Genomic DNA, 14850 nt, shown 5'->3' with positions numbered 1-14850 from the left:
CGATCCCTGGCACTCGGTTACAGCAGCAGCAAAGAAGTTCAGCCAGCTGGGGAAGGTCTTCGAGCAAAGTTAGTCTCAGGGTTAGTTGGTCCCACTAACCCAAGGGAAGAAGTCGTCCCTTCCAGATCTTCTCTTGTCAATTAGAATAAGGAGTTTCAGCACAGCAGCAGGACTCCATTGGGCAGTTCAATGGTCCAGGAGGATGCAGCAAGCTTTGTTTGCGGTTTCTTTGTCGGGTTGTTCTTCCCAGTGGTCGACTCTGTTTTCAGTCCCAAAACCCTCGCCTTTTAAGCAGGTTTCTCCCATTCATGCACAGCCTAGCTGTCACTGAAACAGCAGGGTGGCTGTTCTGCAAGGGAGAATTCACATTTCTGTGCTAATTCCCTTCGACCCTAGAGAGCCCCAGCTCTTTTGCTGGACTGTAGGAACCCTAGTCAGAGTATGCCCTTTTTATCACTCTTTCATGTATTTTGATCTGACTTCAACGATCCGTTTCTTTTGTTTTTGTAGTCTTGACAAACTCCATAGGCATCTACATTTTGTATGGCGACACACAGCATCCTCGGTGCAGTATCAGAGAAATCCTTTAGATTTCTCTTAAGCTTTAAATACCTTTTTCTTGTGGGAACTACTGTTGCCAAGAATAGTAAAAATGAAATTGACTTAACTTTTTCTTTCTGCAGATCCAGCACACCCATTTTATGTGGAGTGCTGGGGGGTTAATTAGTAGCCCCTTTTTCTACTTACTCATGTACAAAAATGTATTTTACCCTCACTACTTTAAATGGCTGGTGTCAGTGGTTTAATTTTTCTACCATTGTGCTTTTCTACCGCAGGCTGAATCTTCAGCTGCAGCATAGCACCCATGGGGGACCATTGTCTCAAAATGGCCCCGGTCTTCTTTTTTCGCCATTTCTTGTTTGTGAGGTATTTCCTGGGGTTTTCTCTGTGCGCCAAACCAGGTTTAAGCCCTTCGTTCGTTTTTGCCTTTGGCCGGCTTCAGTACTGAAACCTGCCTCTGGCTCCAGTATGTCTGGCAGCGCTAGGAGTGAGGGAGTTGCCCAAAACTCCCTGTCTGTCTCCTTGGTTACCTGAATGCACCCAGTCATGATAGGCTGGCTGTTCTCGAAGGCAGAGGGGTTGCTGGAGTGCGTTTGGGGGCTATAGCCCCAGGTCTTTTGGTTGTAGCCCCGGATAGATCAGGGGTGTTGGGTAGAATTCTCATAAATGTGCTAATTCGCTCAACCTTAGAGACCCCCAGCAACTTTGCTGGATTTTGAGGAATTGGATTTTTTTACCTGGAGAGAGTGAGACCCTTTTTTCCCACCCGCTCATGTATTTTCATGTGATTTTGAACTGTTTCTTTTGGTTACGGAGACTGACACACTACATAGGCATCATCTTTTACATTGTCACATAGCACCTTCAGTGCAGTGGTTCAGGGAAGTCTTTCAGATTCCCCAAAGGTTTAAATACCTTCTCTTGGATAAACTGTTTCCAAGAGCAGTAAAGTGAAATTGACTTTACTTACCATTGTAACTTTCTAGACCCAGCACACACTATCTTACAATGGGGGTTCTGGACGAATTACCTAGCATCCCCTTTGTCTAGCTTCTCATGTAACGTTTTTGTTATCCTTTTCGAATGGATTGTGTCCTCCCACGGATTCCTCATCTTGTGATATTCCCTTATCGCCAGCTTTGCTGCTTCAGAATTTTTTTTCGGCAGAGGGCGCTGTGCTCGGTCGTGCCGTAGATTTGTCCCTCGACAGACTCAGTTCCCTGTCGACATCACTGCTGGTATAAATAGCTCGAGCCGCGCCTGTTGGATTTAGTTCCGTTTTTCTGATTGCTTTGCTCTCGTGAACGGCGCGCTTCGAGATTTTCTGTCACAAAATGTATCGTCTGCCTCTTCTACACCCAAGACTGGGTTTAAAAAGTGTATCGACTGCGGTTCGAAGATGTCCATCACAGATCCTCGTCTGTCTTTGGTTTCTGGGTTCAGATCACCGAACCGGCGTCTGTGGCTCTTGTCAGTCGATGACGGCAAAAGCCCTCCGTGAGAAGAAAGGTAAACTAGCGGTGGGGCGGGAGGCGTCAAAGGCCACTTCGAAGGCCTTGTCGAAAAGGCAGAAAAAAATCATCCGATTCAAAACAATCGGAACGTCACAAGAAACACTCAGATATCCCGATCTCGTAGTAGATCGAGGTGATCTTCGTCATCTTCTAAAAAAAGTTAAAAGTAGACATAGATCTCCTTGGTCCTCCTCCGATACATCGACTGAATTGGTTCGATGTCCTACAAAATCGGATTCCCCAAGAAAATGGGAACATTTTGAAAGAAAAACGATGGAGGTCTTTGAGAATGCGGCCTCGACCCCCTCAAAGAAACCCCAAAAGAGCCAGACCCCGGTCGCCCCATTGGACGACACAGGGAAGTCGGGAACTACTGCGGTAAAACCCAGTAGTATGGGTGAAACCTGTAAAACTCGAGTCGACAAATCGTCGAGAGATCCTCGAGAGTCAAGTGTTTCGCCCATACCTCATAAAAAGCAGAAGTTGTTTAAATCAAGCGCAACTTCGTCAACGCCATCAGCGCTGACAGCTTTGACATCGAAGCCTAAAGAATCTTCGACGCCTTCGAAGACTTCGAGTTCGTCGAAGATTCCTTCGACACCTTCGAAGAAACCCTCCATTCCTTTGACAAAAAATCAAGAGGAAGAGAGGTGGTTTACACTCTTACCAAAGTCAGACTTTAAGTCTGTCTTCAATTTTTGAAGAAACTGGTTCAGAGGATGAGTATATCTCTCCTTTTGGAGTGCAATATGGGACTAGACTGGTTCCATAGGAACTTATAGACCCTGAATCTAAGATGAGACCCTGTGCAAGACATTCTGCTAGTGGCATTGACACGTCACCTGAATTGGAGTTTGCTAGACCTGATCCTGCAGAGCATACAGATTAAAGGCACAGGAGATTGATGAACAGAGTGGTAGAATACATGGGCTGGGGAAGAGCCTCATCCACTTTTGAACAGGATGATATGACAGACATAATAGTCTGGGGCCCCCAGAAAGATCCAGTTCTCCCTTTCCATGGGGTGCTTCAAAGGACAGTGGGAAAGAACTGGGAAACCCCTGATAACATTGCTGCGATTAACATCAATTTTGCAAAGAAGTATATAACTTCTACTTCTGATCCTCAGTACCTGAATACACACCCCACTCCAGAAAGTCTGGTTATTCAGGCTGCAAATACTTCAAGACAAACGGCATACTCTACCATACCTCCGGATAGGGAGGATAAGAAGGTTGATGCTTGGGCCCGTAAGGTTTTTACTTCGGGTAGTATGGCCTTGAAGGCAACCAATGTCACCTGTACCCTGGCCAGGTTCACACATAACCTGTGGGAATGCATTTTGGTGGTAGCTGAACATATTCCGGAAGGTGAGGAAAAGGAAGGCTTCCTGAATATAGTCAAAGACAGGAAGGAGGCAATGGGGGGAATGTCTCCAGTCTGGACTGTATACTGCTGATAGTATTAGCAGATCCATGGCATCAAGCACAGTGCTACGCAGATTTGCATGGTTGAGAAAGTCGGGGTTTGCACCAGATGTGCAGGCCAGGCTTCTCAACATGCTTTTTGATGGCTCGAGGCTGTTTGGTAGTAAGGCTGATGAGAGCCTAAAAAAAGACCTCAAAAGCGGCAGCTAAATCCCTTGGTGCCTCCATGCAACAGCCTCAGAAACCCTATTCAGGCTCATCTTCCTGGAGGGGTCGTCCTTTTCGATACTACTCTTCTTTTGCTAGAGGAAGGGGTCAGGCCTTTCAAAGGGGCAAAAGAAATGTCACTCGTGGTGAACGAGGAAAGACTACAAAGCCATCTTCAGGAACGGCATCTTTAACCTCAGCCGCTTTCAAATCACTCTGAGGCCTTATACAAAACACCAGTGGGAGGCAGACTCTCTCAGCATCTGAAAGAATGGCAGGGCATTACTTCAGATGCTTGAGCATTGGAAACAGTAGCTCAAGGTTACTGCCTTCCCTTCCTAAAAAGGCCTCACGATCATCCACTGGGAGCCAACTCTGCCAAAATTCCAGACCCGCTCCTTTTGCAGGAAATTTTAACCCTGCTGGAGAAAGGTGCAATAGAACATGTACCTGCGGCGGAGAGGAACAAGGGTTGCTACTCCCCTTATTTTCTCATCCCAAAGAAGGACGGGGGATTGAGACCCATCTTGGATTTAAGAAACTTGAACAAGTTTCTCAGGAAGGACAAGTTCAAGATGGTAACACTTTCTCAGATCCTTCAGGCTCTCCAACTTTCAAGACTGGTCAGTATCATTGGACCTTCAGGATGCTTACTTTCATGTGCCAATACATCTCAAGCACAGAAAGTACCAGAGGTTTGCGGTTGGCGGTTCTCACCATCAGTTTCGAGTTCTGCCATTCGGGCTGACCTCTGCCCCGAGGGTTTTCACCAAGTTGATGGCGGTAGTGGCGGCGAGTCTCAGAGGGGGGATTCACGTCTACCCCTACCTGGATGACTGGTTGATCAGAGCATGTTCTCCCGAACAAGCTCAAAAACATCTTTCGATCACCTGTCACTTCCTTCACAATCTGGGCTTCTCCCTCAATTTCAAGAAGTCCCACATGATACCATCCCAAAAACTCCAGCTTATCGGAGCAGTCTTGGACAGTTCCTCGGGCAAAGCCTTGCCTCCCGAGGTAAGAGCTCTCCACATTATGATATGGCATTTGTAACGCACCTATACACGAGTGTTTCAAGGCGCGACGAGGCGGGGGGGAAACAGGGGGGAGACAGACAACGATCCTACTAGGCCAGATGTCATTCAGATCGTGCAAGGGTAGAGGGGAAGGGAAAAGTGCAAGGGGAAAGGGAGAGGGGAAAGTGCAGTACAGGGTTATAAGCAAAAAACATTATATATAACAAGGGCCAGCTGGTTGCAAGTGGGGGGTAAGTGCAGACAAGTGCTAGGGAAGGGGGGGCTGTAGGGATACAGACAGTCCCGCAGTGCAGGGGTTGACCAGGAGGCAGTGCAGGGGCGAGTGGCTGGGCAGGGACCGAGAACGGTGAGTGGCCCAGTTGCAGATTCAGTGCAGTTTCAGTAATTTTAGCAGGGGAGAGAAAGCGGAGGCAAAGAGGAAGGTTTTGAGGTGCTTCCGGAACCGGAGATGGTTCTCCAGTTTCAAGGAGGCAGGAAGGCTGTTCCAGAGGGAGGCCCCTGCAGAGGAGAGAGTTCTGCCCCCAACTTGTTGTTTGGAGAAGCGGCTGACCCTGAGGGAGTTGGAGGCGGATGAGCGAATAGCTCGAGAAGGAAGATATTTAGGAAGAGAGAGTTGAAGGTATTTTGGCCCAAGGCCCCAGACGGCCTTGTGGACAATGCAGAGGGTTTTGAACTTGATCCTCGCAGTCACTGGGAGCCAGTGTAGCGATTTCAGTCCTGGAGAGATACGGTCCCTGGGCTTGAGGCCAAGGACAAGTCTTGCAGTCCTGTTCTGGATGAGTTTCAAAGGGCGGAAAGTAGAGGTGGACAGATTTAGATGGAGGCTGTTACAGTAGTCCAGCTTCGAGAGAACAGGACTCTAGAGACAGTGAGCTTCTGGGGGAAGGAGAGGAAAGGAAGGATCCCTCTTAGGTGGTGTAGCTGGTAGTGTGACTTCTTAGAGACGTCGGATATGTGAGGAGAGGAGAGTGTAGAGTCGAAGATGACCCCAAGGTTTTTTGCCTTGCGGGAAGAGGACCAAGAGAGGACGGTCAGAGAGCTGCAGGGAAGGAGGGAGTGGGTGTGCCCATGAGTAGAATCTCAGCCTTACTGGCATTAAGGCAGAGGTCGTTGGCGGCACACCATTCCTGGATAGCAGAAAGATAGTTAGAGATGAGGGCAGGAGAAGAGGAGGCCGAGGGTAGCCTGAAGATGAGCTGGGTATCATCCGCATAGCATTGAAAGTTGGGGCAGAGAGCGGCGATGCGGTGGCCGAGAAGTGCCAGATACTGGTTGAAAAGCCAGGGAGAGAGGTTAGATCCCTGGGGGACACCACAGGTAGAGAAAAAGATGTCAGAGGAAAGACCCCAGTTGGACCTGGGAGGGTCGATTGGAGAGGAAAGAGGTCAACCACGCCAGAGCCTGACCAGTGATACCCAGGTTATCACGGAGACGGTTGAGCAGGATGCTATGGTTGACAGTATCAAAGGCAGAAGAGAGAACAAGCAAAATGAGAACACATGGAATGTTCGAGTCAAGGTTCAAGAGCAGGTCCTCGCGGATGTTCAGCAGGGCAGTTTCCGTGCTTCTGGCAGCTCTGAAGCCAGACTGATGGTCATGGAGACTACCAACAGATTCAGCATGGCGATTAAGCTGGGAGATGGCCAGTTTCTCCAGGACCTTGCCCAGGAAGGGAGTGATAGAGATTGGGCGATAGTTATTTGGGCAGGAAGGTTCGGAAGAGGGTTTCTTAAGAAGGGGGTGCACAAGGGAGTGCTTGAGAGGGGATGGGAAAACTCCGGAGGCGAAGGAGTGATTGCAGAAGTCAGCAAGGGCAGGAGCCAAGGAGTCGATGTGGTCCTTGATAGTTTTGGAGGAACAGGGGTGGACCTGGTTTGACGAGACTTTCATAGATCGGACTTGTCTCGAAACCTCGTCAGCAGAGAAAAGGGGAAAGGCAGAGAAGGAGAGAGGAGGGGTGGCTGCAGAAGGGCCAGAGGAGGGCAGGGAATATAGGAGGGGAGGTGATAGGAGGAGAGTGAGGACACGATGTCCTGAGATTTAGAAATGAAGTGAGAGGCCAGTGCCATGCAGAGGAACTGGAAGGGGACAGGAGAGGTAGAGGCCGAATTGTTAGATGCCACAGAGATGCGGGCTTGGATAAGGGATTCAGCAGATGGTAACAAAATTCCAGAAAGCCCAGCATCTGCCAGCCTTCGATTTTCTGAGGTTGCTCAGCCTCATGGCATCCTGCATTTTTCTGGTGCCAGAGGCCAGACTAAGAATGAGATCCCTTCAATGGGCCCTCAGAACTCAGTGGTCCCGGTTCTCTGGGAGTATGTCAGATCTTCTGCATGTCCCAAGCGCAGTTGCTCAGGATCTACTATGGTGGGCTTGCAATGACAACATCCTCAAGGGAGAATCTTTTTGGCAACCATGGTCGGAGATAACCGTAGTAACGGACGCCTCACTCGCGGGATGGGGAGCCCACACCAACGATCTGACAATCAGCGGACGTTGGTCTCCATCGGAGTCCAAACTACAGATCAACCTATTGGAGCTGAGGGCAATCAGGCTAGCGCTGACGGCCTTTCTGCCCTCTGTACAGGGAAAGAATGTCCTGATAATGACGGCAACACAGTGGCCATGTACTACCTCAAAAAAAGAGGAGGCGTAGGATCACTACCACTGTGCAGAGAAGCAATGCAGTTCTGGTTCTGGGCAGTGCGAGAAGGAATCTGTCAGCAGTTCACCTAGCCGGAGAGCAGAACACAGCGGCAGACGCTCTGAGCAGGCAGAGCAGTCTCCCATGAGTGGGAGCTAGCTCAGGAAGTCCTTCTGGAGATCTTCCCCCTTTGGGGAACCCCTCAAGTGGATCTGTTCATGACCAAGGTAAACCGGAAGTGCGAACAGTATTGCTCAAGGGAATTTCCCCCAAGAGGAGCTCTAGGAGACGCGTTCGTGGTGGACTGGGATTTCTTCCTACTGTACGCATTTCCTCCAGTCCCTGTGATTCCTCAAGTAATCAGGAGGTTGAGAAAGTTCAGGAAAACCATGATCCTAATTTCCCCTGGATTGGGCCAGGAGGATGTGGTAACCGGACCTTCTGGACATGTCCATCTGCCCTACAATACGTCTTCCGCAAAGAGGGGATCTTCTCTCGCAAGAGGAAGGTCGGGTTCTCCATCCAGAGGTCAAGACACTCCATCTTCACGCATGGTTTCTGAGAGGTTGAGATACAAGGATTGGGATCTTCCGGATGACATAATGGAGATTTTGCTTTTGGCCAGAAGGCCAGCAACGAAATCCTTGTACTGCTGTCGTTGGAACAAGTTCAGTAACTGGTGCAAAGATAAGGATGTGGACCCTTTCCAATGTGGCACACCAATGGTGCTTTCTTTTCTGTTACATCTAGCCAATCTGGGGCTCCAGATCGGAACAATTAAAGGATATCTTGCTGCGCTGTCCATTTTTAAGCGCTCCTCGGAAGAGGTTTCTTAATTCCATTAATCATTCAGTTCCTGAAAGGACTTACCAATGTATATCCACCAGTACCATTTCATGTCTCAACTTGGGATTTAAACTTAGTTCTTAAATTCTTAACTTGTATACAATTTGAGCCTCTGCACTCCTGTCCATTGAGGCTTTTAACACTAAAAACTGTCCTCCTTGTGGCATTAACATCAGCCCGCAGGGTTAGTGAACTACAGGCTCTCATGTAAACCTCCATATACCATCTTTTACAAGGACAAGGTAGTTCTTAAGGTTAAACCATCTTTCTTACTGAAAGTAGTTTGACTTCCATTAGTCACAAAAAATTATTTTACCAACATTCTATCCTCCTCCTCATTTAGGCAAAGAAGAGGAGAGATTGCATAGACTGGACTTCAAGAGGGCCCTTGTTAGGCAGAAACCTGTGCAGTTCCTTCTGGGACCACTGCAAAAGATTTAAGACTACATGTGTTTGGCAGTAAACCCACTTGGTAGCAGTCTGTACCACACAGATTCACTTGGTAGCTGTGGCTGAGCAGTCAGACTTCCCTCAAGAAGAGTTAGGCAGTATACAGAGTATTCACAATAGGTCAAGAGACCACAATAGAACAAGTAAACACTGACCAGGGCTTGGTGTAAAAGAGATATAATTATTTATTTAAAAACCACATCTAGAAAAACACACAGGCACTAATAGTAAGCAATTCAAAAACACGGTCACTAAAAGATATACTCCCTTAAAAGAATATTAGACAAGTCTTAAGTAAAGCCCCACTTATTTTCAGACAGCGGTGAGGGCTTAACGTAGATGGCACTCTAATAGTTAGTTTTAAAAAGGGAGAGAAACGCAGAGAACAAATTGAACAGATCCCAACACTTTTACAAGAACATAACAAGAGAGGAAGGCAAAGTAAAACCGTGAATTCAGAGTCAGTAGGCTGGATCCGCTTTAAGAGGATCGAACCAAAATGTATCCAAGGTCACAGGGTTGCAGTGCACAAAGTCTTGTAATGGTTCAAAAAGGAGTTGGACCAAAGAAAGGGACCAGTTAGAGGGTCAAGGCGGCCAGCCCAGTCCAGAAGGTTAAGGAGTTATTACCTTGTAGCAATCTTTAGAAAGGGAGGCCTGGTGGACACGGTACCTTAAAGTGGTGAGGACACTCCAGCGGGGGCAATTGTTCCTGGCAGCTGATGCAAGCTGGTGCTTCGTCCGGGGGAAGAGAGGATCTCGTCGTGGAGGAAGACGGGTCCGTTGCACTGCCAGAGAAGAAACCAGCCGCAGAGTTTCTCAGGTACAAGGAGCGGTCCGTTGATTCCCGGTTCAGTGGTGAGTGGCTATCCGGCCGCCGGGGTGCTTGGCACAGGCAGTTCGACCACAAACCGGTCTGGGGTGCGAAGAAAAGAAGGTAAACTGGTTGTGCCCACCAGTCAGGGGAAGAAACCTCTCCAGCCGGGAGATCTTCTGTCGTCGGGAAGTGGTGAGTCGGTTCTGCAGGGCTCCACCGGTGGTGTCGTCGTGGTAGGTCGGCTCAGCTTCTCCCTCGTCGGATTCTCAGGTCCTGTGGCGACTTCTGAAGTTCCAGTCCCCAAAGCCCTGCTTTTATGCAGCACACCCCCATTCACTCAGCCTAGCTGTCAATCAAACATGCTAAGTGGTGAGCCGGCCGGCTCACCACTTGCGCCAATCACACAAGAGTGCGACTTGAGTTACCAAGGTAACTCAGTCCAGGGTGCCTAAACCCCCTCCCACACCCCTGTGGTACCCAGACAGAGTGGCACCACTTTTGGAGGCTTCTGTGGAGAAGCCCGCCAAAAAGTGGAACAAAGGGCTCGACTTGGGTTGGAGTCACAGAAGAGAACACAAAAGCCATTTTTGAATCGAGTCTTGGCAAAAAATACCAACCGGAAAATTAATATTAATTAAATAAACTGGCGGTATGTTTGAGGCTATGAGAAATAAATAATTAAAGTTGGTAGCCTCGAACAATGGGAAAATATTCACGGTTGAATATAAAAAGTAGTTTCCACTGCTACCAGCCAAAACTCGATCAGGGGGGACGGAGATGTGCCCCCTCGACTAACAGACCCCGGGGCAATCGAATTGCCCCGACCAGTACGTCCACAATATGATGGTTTGTACTGGTTTCTGTTAATAATTTGTGACTAGTAAAGCCAATGGTGACTTTACATGCCCTGGGAGACGGTAGTCAATCCCAGGTTATGGAGTCTATGGTGGGGTGTCACTATGACACCCCTGTGTTACTGCACGGAGGGTGCTCTGTAACACACATAGTAAAAACACATGAGACCCTATGGAGTAAAGGACCCCATAGCTCATAAAACACATAAGCAGTCAAAGGAACACCATAAATCATGTCCAAGAGTGGGAGAAAGAGTCTCACTCTTGGCAGGAGGAAAAAAACAAACTCCAGAAATCCAGCAAAGCTGCTGGGGGACTCGCTAGGTTAGAAAATTCAGCCTAAAGAGAGAATTCTCCCTAACAGACATTTCAAGAATGTCAAAATTACGTCAAGATGACCAACTCTTTGTTGGTTATACAGGTCTTGTTGGTTATACAGGTCGTAAATTAGGGTTAGCAGTGACAAAACAAACTATATCCTGCTGGATCATTCTGGCTGTATTGGAATGCTACAGATTAGCAGGAAAAGAACCACTGGATGGGCTACGAGCTCGCTCCACTGGGGGAATGGCTACTTCTGCGGCTTTGAAGAGGGGAGTCCCTGCAAAAGACATTTGCTCGGCTGCAACATGGGCATCAATGCATACCTTCATCAAACATTACTGTTTAGATGCCTCCTCCAATGAAGGTTTATTTGCCAGGGCGGTACTTCATTCCGTCCATGAAAAAAATAACTAGCAATCCCTCCTCCAAATTGATCACTGCTATGGGAGTCTATCACAAGATGAGGAATACGTGGGAGGACACAATACATTTGAAGAACAAGTTACTTACCAACTGTAACGTTCTTTCGACTGGATGTTCCTCCCAGCCTACCCCGTAGTACAGTTTACGTTTTCTTACACTTTCCTCTCATGAGCCTATCAGTCACAGGACACGCCTGGATGTTCCACGAGTATTTCCTCAAAAACAGAACTGAAGCTAACGGGCGCGGCTCAAGCTATTTATACCAGCAGTGGTGTCGACAGGGAACGGAGCCCGTCGAGGGACAATCGACACCACAACCTCGAGCACAGCGCCCTCTGCCGAAAAACTTTTCCGAAGCTGGCGATAAGGGAATATCACAAGATGAGGAATACGTGGGAGGAACATCCAGTCGAAAGAACGTTACAGTTGGTAAGTAACTTGTTGTTCGAGGGGATTGGGTCCTCCGACGTATTCCATATCTGACATGTAATCACCACAGCTGTGCTGCTTCGGAAACTTTTTTCGGCGTCTGCGTCCTGCGTCGATGTCGAGGGCCACGTCCGACGTCATCCGATGTGATAAGTAGGACGCACGAAGCCCGTAGCCTCAGTTCCGTTTTTTCCGCGAACGTGTTGCTTCGTGAATCCCGGTTAACGCCTTGACTCTTTGGAGTTCTGTTCTTCGAACCTGTTCGTTTTGTGAAAATCCTTCGTGTGAAGATGTCTTCTACTTCGTCTTCGACCCCGCGTCCGGGTTTCAAGAAGTGCGGGGAGTGTGGGTCCAAGATGTCGGTGACGGACTCGCACGACGCCTGCCTCTGGTGCCTCGGGGAGGCCCACGACATGGATGACTGTATCGACTGCCAGTCGCTCACGTCCAAAGCCTTACGCGACCGTAAGAAGAAGTTGTCGGTAGGTCGGGTGTCCAAGCCCAGGAAGTCGAAGTCTGCGGGGCTTTCGACGGATGATTCGAGGGGTGACTCTCCGCGTCATCGTCGGAAGTCTCGTGGGTCTCCTTCTAGGAGTCGGTCTCGCCACTCCTCAGCCTCTTCGAGGCATTCTCGGAAGCGCCGACACCGGTCGTCTTCCAGGTCCTCTTCGGAGGACTCTGCCCGGCACGTCGCTTACCCCACCAGCCGTGCGACGCCGGAGGAATGGGCTTCCTTCGGGAAGAAAATGCTGGCGATTCTTGGGTCGCAGGGTATTAAGCCGTCCGCGCCCCCGAGTGGGGTCGGTCGTGAGAGGTCGAGAGACGCCGCTCGCAAGAGTGGTCGGCACGAGTCACGGGAGAGGTCCCGTTCGGACAAGGAGACTCGTTCTCGACGTACCCGTTCCAGGTCCCGGTCCTCGACGCGTTCGAGACCGCATGCACCTGTGAGGTCTTCGCGGAAGACATCGACGTCTGAGGCGTCGAGGGCGTCGACAGGCTTTCTCGAGGCTCCGGCTCCGAGGAAGTCGTCGAAGCCGTCGACGCTCAGGTCGTCGAGGGACACGCTCGGGGCTCCGGTTTCGAGGGCTGTGTCGACGCCGCCGATGCTGGAGGCGCTGCATCTGACGTCGACGCCGATTTCCTCGACGCCGATTCTCTCGGCGCCGATGCCGGTTCTCTCGACGCCGGCACCGATTCGCTCGACGCCATCGACGCCTTTCGTGTCGGAGGTACCCCGTGGCACGGGAGAACCCCCTAGGAAGGCTCTTGTTAAGAGCAAGCACTCTCGGGTGCCTTCTTTTCGCCACCTGGACTATATTTCAGAGGCGGATGAGGATTCTGATGGCCTGGTTCCTAGTCGGGTTCCAGATGAAATTGTCTCGGGCCATAGTCAGTTTGACGATTTGAGACAGTCACTGCATGATGCCAGTGGACTGGACACCTCTCCGGAGGTGGAGTTTTGTAGGCCTGAGCCTGGCTCTCATGCCGATTCCTCGTACCGGCGCCTTATGGCTAGGGTTTCTGAGTACTTGGGATGGTCTGCTCCCCCAGGGGAGTTTGTGCAGGATGATCTGACGGACGTCCTTGATGTTGGTCCCCCAACTGATCCGGTACTGCCGTTCCATATGGCTTTACAGAGAAGGGTGGCAGCTGCTTGGACTGCTCCGGAGAGTCTCCCGGCGGTGGGCAGATCCTTGTCGCGAAAATACCGTCCAGCCAGTAGCGACCCCTGCTACTTAACCAGGCACCCCACTCCGGAGAGTTTGGTGGTGCAGGCGGCCCCGGCAAAGCAGGCGTCGTACCCTAACATCCCTCCTGATAGGGACGACAAACGTTTTGATGGCTGGGCGAAGAAAGTGTTTTCTTCTGGTGGTATGGCGCTTCAGGCGGCCAATTCCATTTGTGCCTTGTCTCGTTTCACACACACTCTGTGGAACTGTGTTGCATTAGCGGCTGAACATATTCCCGAAGGGGACGAACGGGATGGTTTCCTTGCTATGGTCCAGGATGGTAAGGATGCCATGTGTGAGTCCGTTCAGTCGGGTTTGGACTTAGCTGAATGCGTCCATGGCGGCGAGCACCGTAATACGCAGGTTTGCCTGGTTGCGGAAGTCGGGGTTTGCTCCTGATGTGCAGTCCCGGCTCCTCAACATGCCCTTTGACGGTAAACACCTTTTTGGCAGCAAGGCTGACGAGAGCCTTGAGAGGTTGCAGACCTCAAAAGCTGCAGCGAAGTCGTTGGGCGCTGCAGTTCGCCAACCTCCGCCTTTTCGTCCTAGGGTGACAGCAGTGGAGGGGTGGTTCCTTTCGCTATTACTCCTTCAGTAAAGCGAGAGGAGCTGGCAGTCAAAGAGGCCAACGCAGGGGTACCAGAGGTGGACGACAGGGTACCTGTGGTGCCAAGGCCGCTCGGGCAGTTGCCTCTTTGCCCTCAGGTAACGCCGCAGCCGCTCCCATTCAGTCATGAGGCCATGTCCCATGGTTCGTCGGTTGGGGGAAGGCTGGCGCAGCATCTTGTAGAGTGAGAAGCCATTACTTCAGTTGTGTGGGTTCTGGAGATCATAACCCACGGCTACTGTCTTCCCTATTGGCACAGGCCTCGCGACAATCCACCGGGGAACCTCTCTTTGCAGAGTCCGGATCCGCTCCTTGCGCAGGAAATTCAAGCCCTGCTGGAGAAACGCGCCATAGAACTGGTGCCTGTAGCGGAGAGGAACAAGGGATGGTATTCCCCTTATTTTTTGATTTCGAAGAAAGACGGGGGATTGAGACCCATCATGGACTTGCGCGGTTTGAACAAACTCCTCAGGAAGGACAAGTTCAAGATGGTTACTCTCTCTCAAGTCCTCCAGGCCCTTCAGCTTCAGGACTGGTTGGTGTCACTCGACCTCAAGGATGCTTACTTCCATGTGCCGATCCATCCCAAGCACAAGAAGTACCTGAGGTTCGCGGTTGGCGACTCGCACTTTCAGTTTCGGGTCCTGCCGTTCGGATTGACCTCCGCCCCGAGGGTTTTCACCAAGCTCATGGTGGTGGTAGCGCATCTCAGGCAAGGGGGGATTCACGTCTACCCCTACCTGGACGATTGGTTGATCAGGGGGAGCTCTCCCGAGCAAGTCCTGGATCATCTGTCCGTCACCTGCCACTCCCTTCACAGGCTGGGCATCTCCCTCAATTTAAAGAAGTCCCATTTGACGCCAACACAGCGGCTCCAGTACATCGGAGCAGTGCTCGACACTTCCCTGGGGCAGTGTTTTCCTCCCCAGGTGAGGGCTCTTCACATTCAGCAGATGGTGCACAAGTTTCAGCATGCCCAGA

At 50.4% G+C, this 14850-nt stretch overlaps 1 protein-coding gene across 1 annotated transcript in view; it reads left to right on the top strand.

Moving 5' to 3' along the window:
* Positions 1-14850, top strand: part of SF3B2 (splicing factor 3b subunit 2) — a 633281-nt gene that overhangs the window by 221452 nt on the left and 396979 nt on the right. The gene's annotated exons all lie outside the window — the stretch shown is intronic.

This window comes from Ambystoma mexicanum, chromosome 2p (genome assembly GCF_040938575.1).
Source record: "Ambystoma mexicanum isolate Mex_15411 chromosome 2p, UKY_AmexF1_1, whole genome shotgun sequence".
In the NCBI taxonomy this organism is placed as follows: domain Eukaryota; kingdom Metazoa; phylum Chordata; class Amphibia; order Caudata; family Ambystomatidae; genus Ambystoma; species Ambystoma mexicanum.
This window is presented reverse-complemented; position numbering and strand designations above follow the sequence as displayed.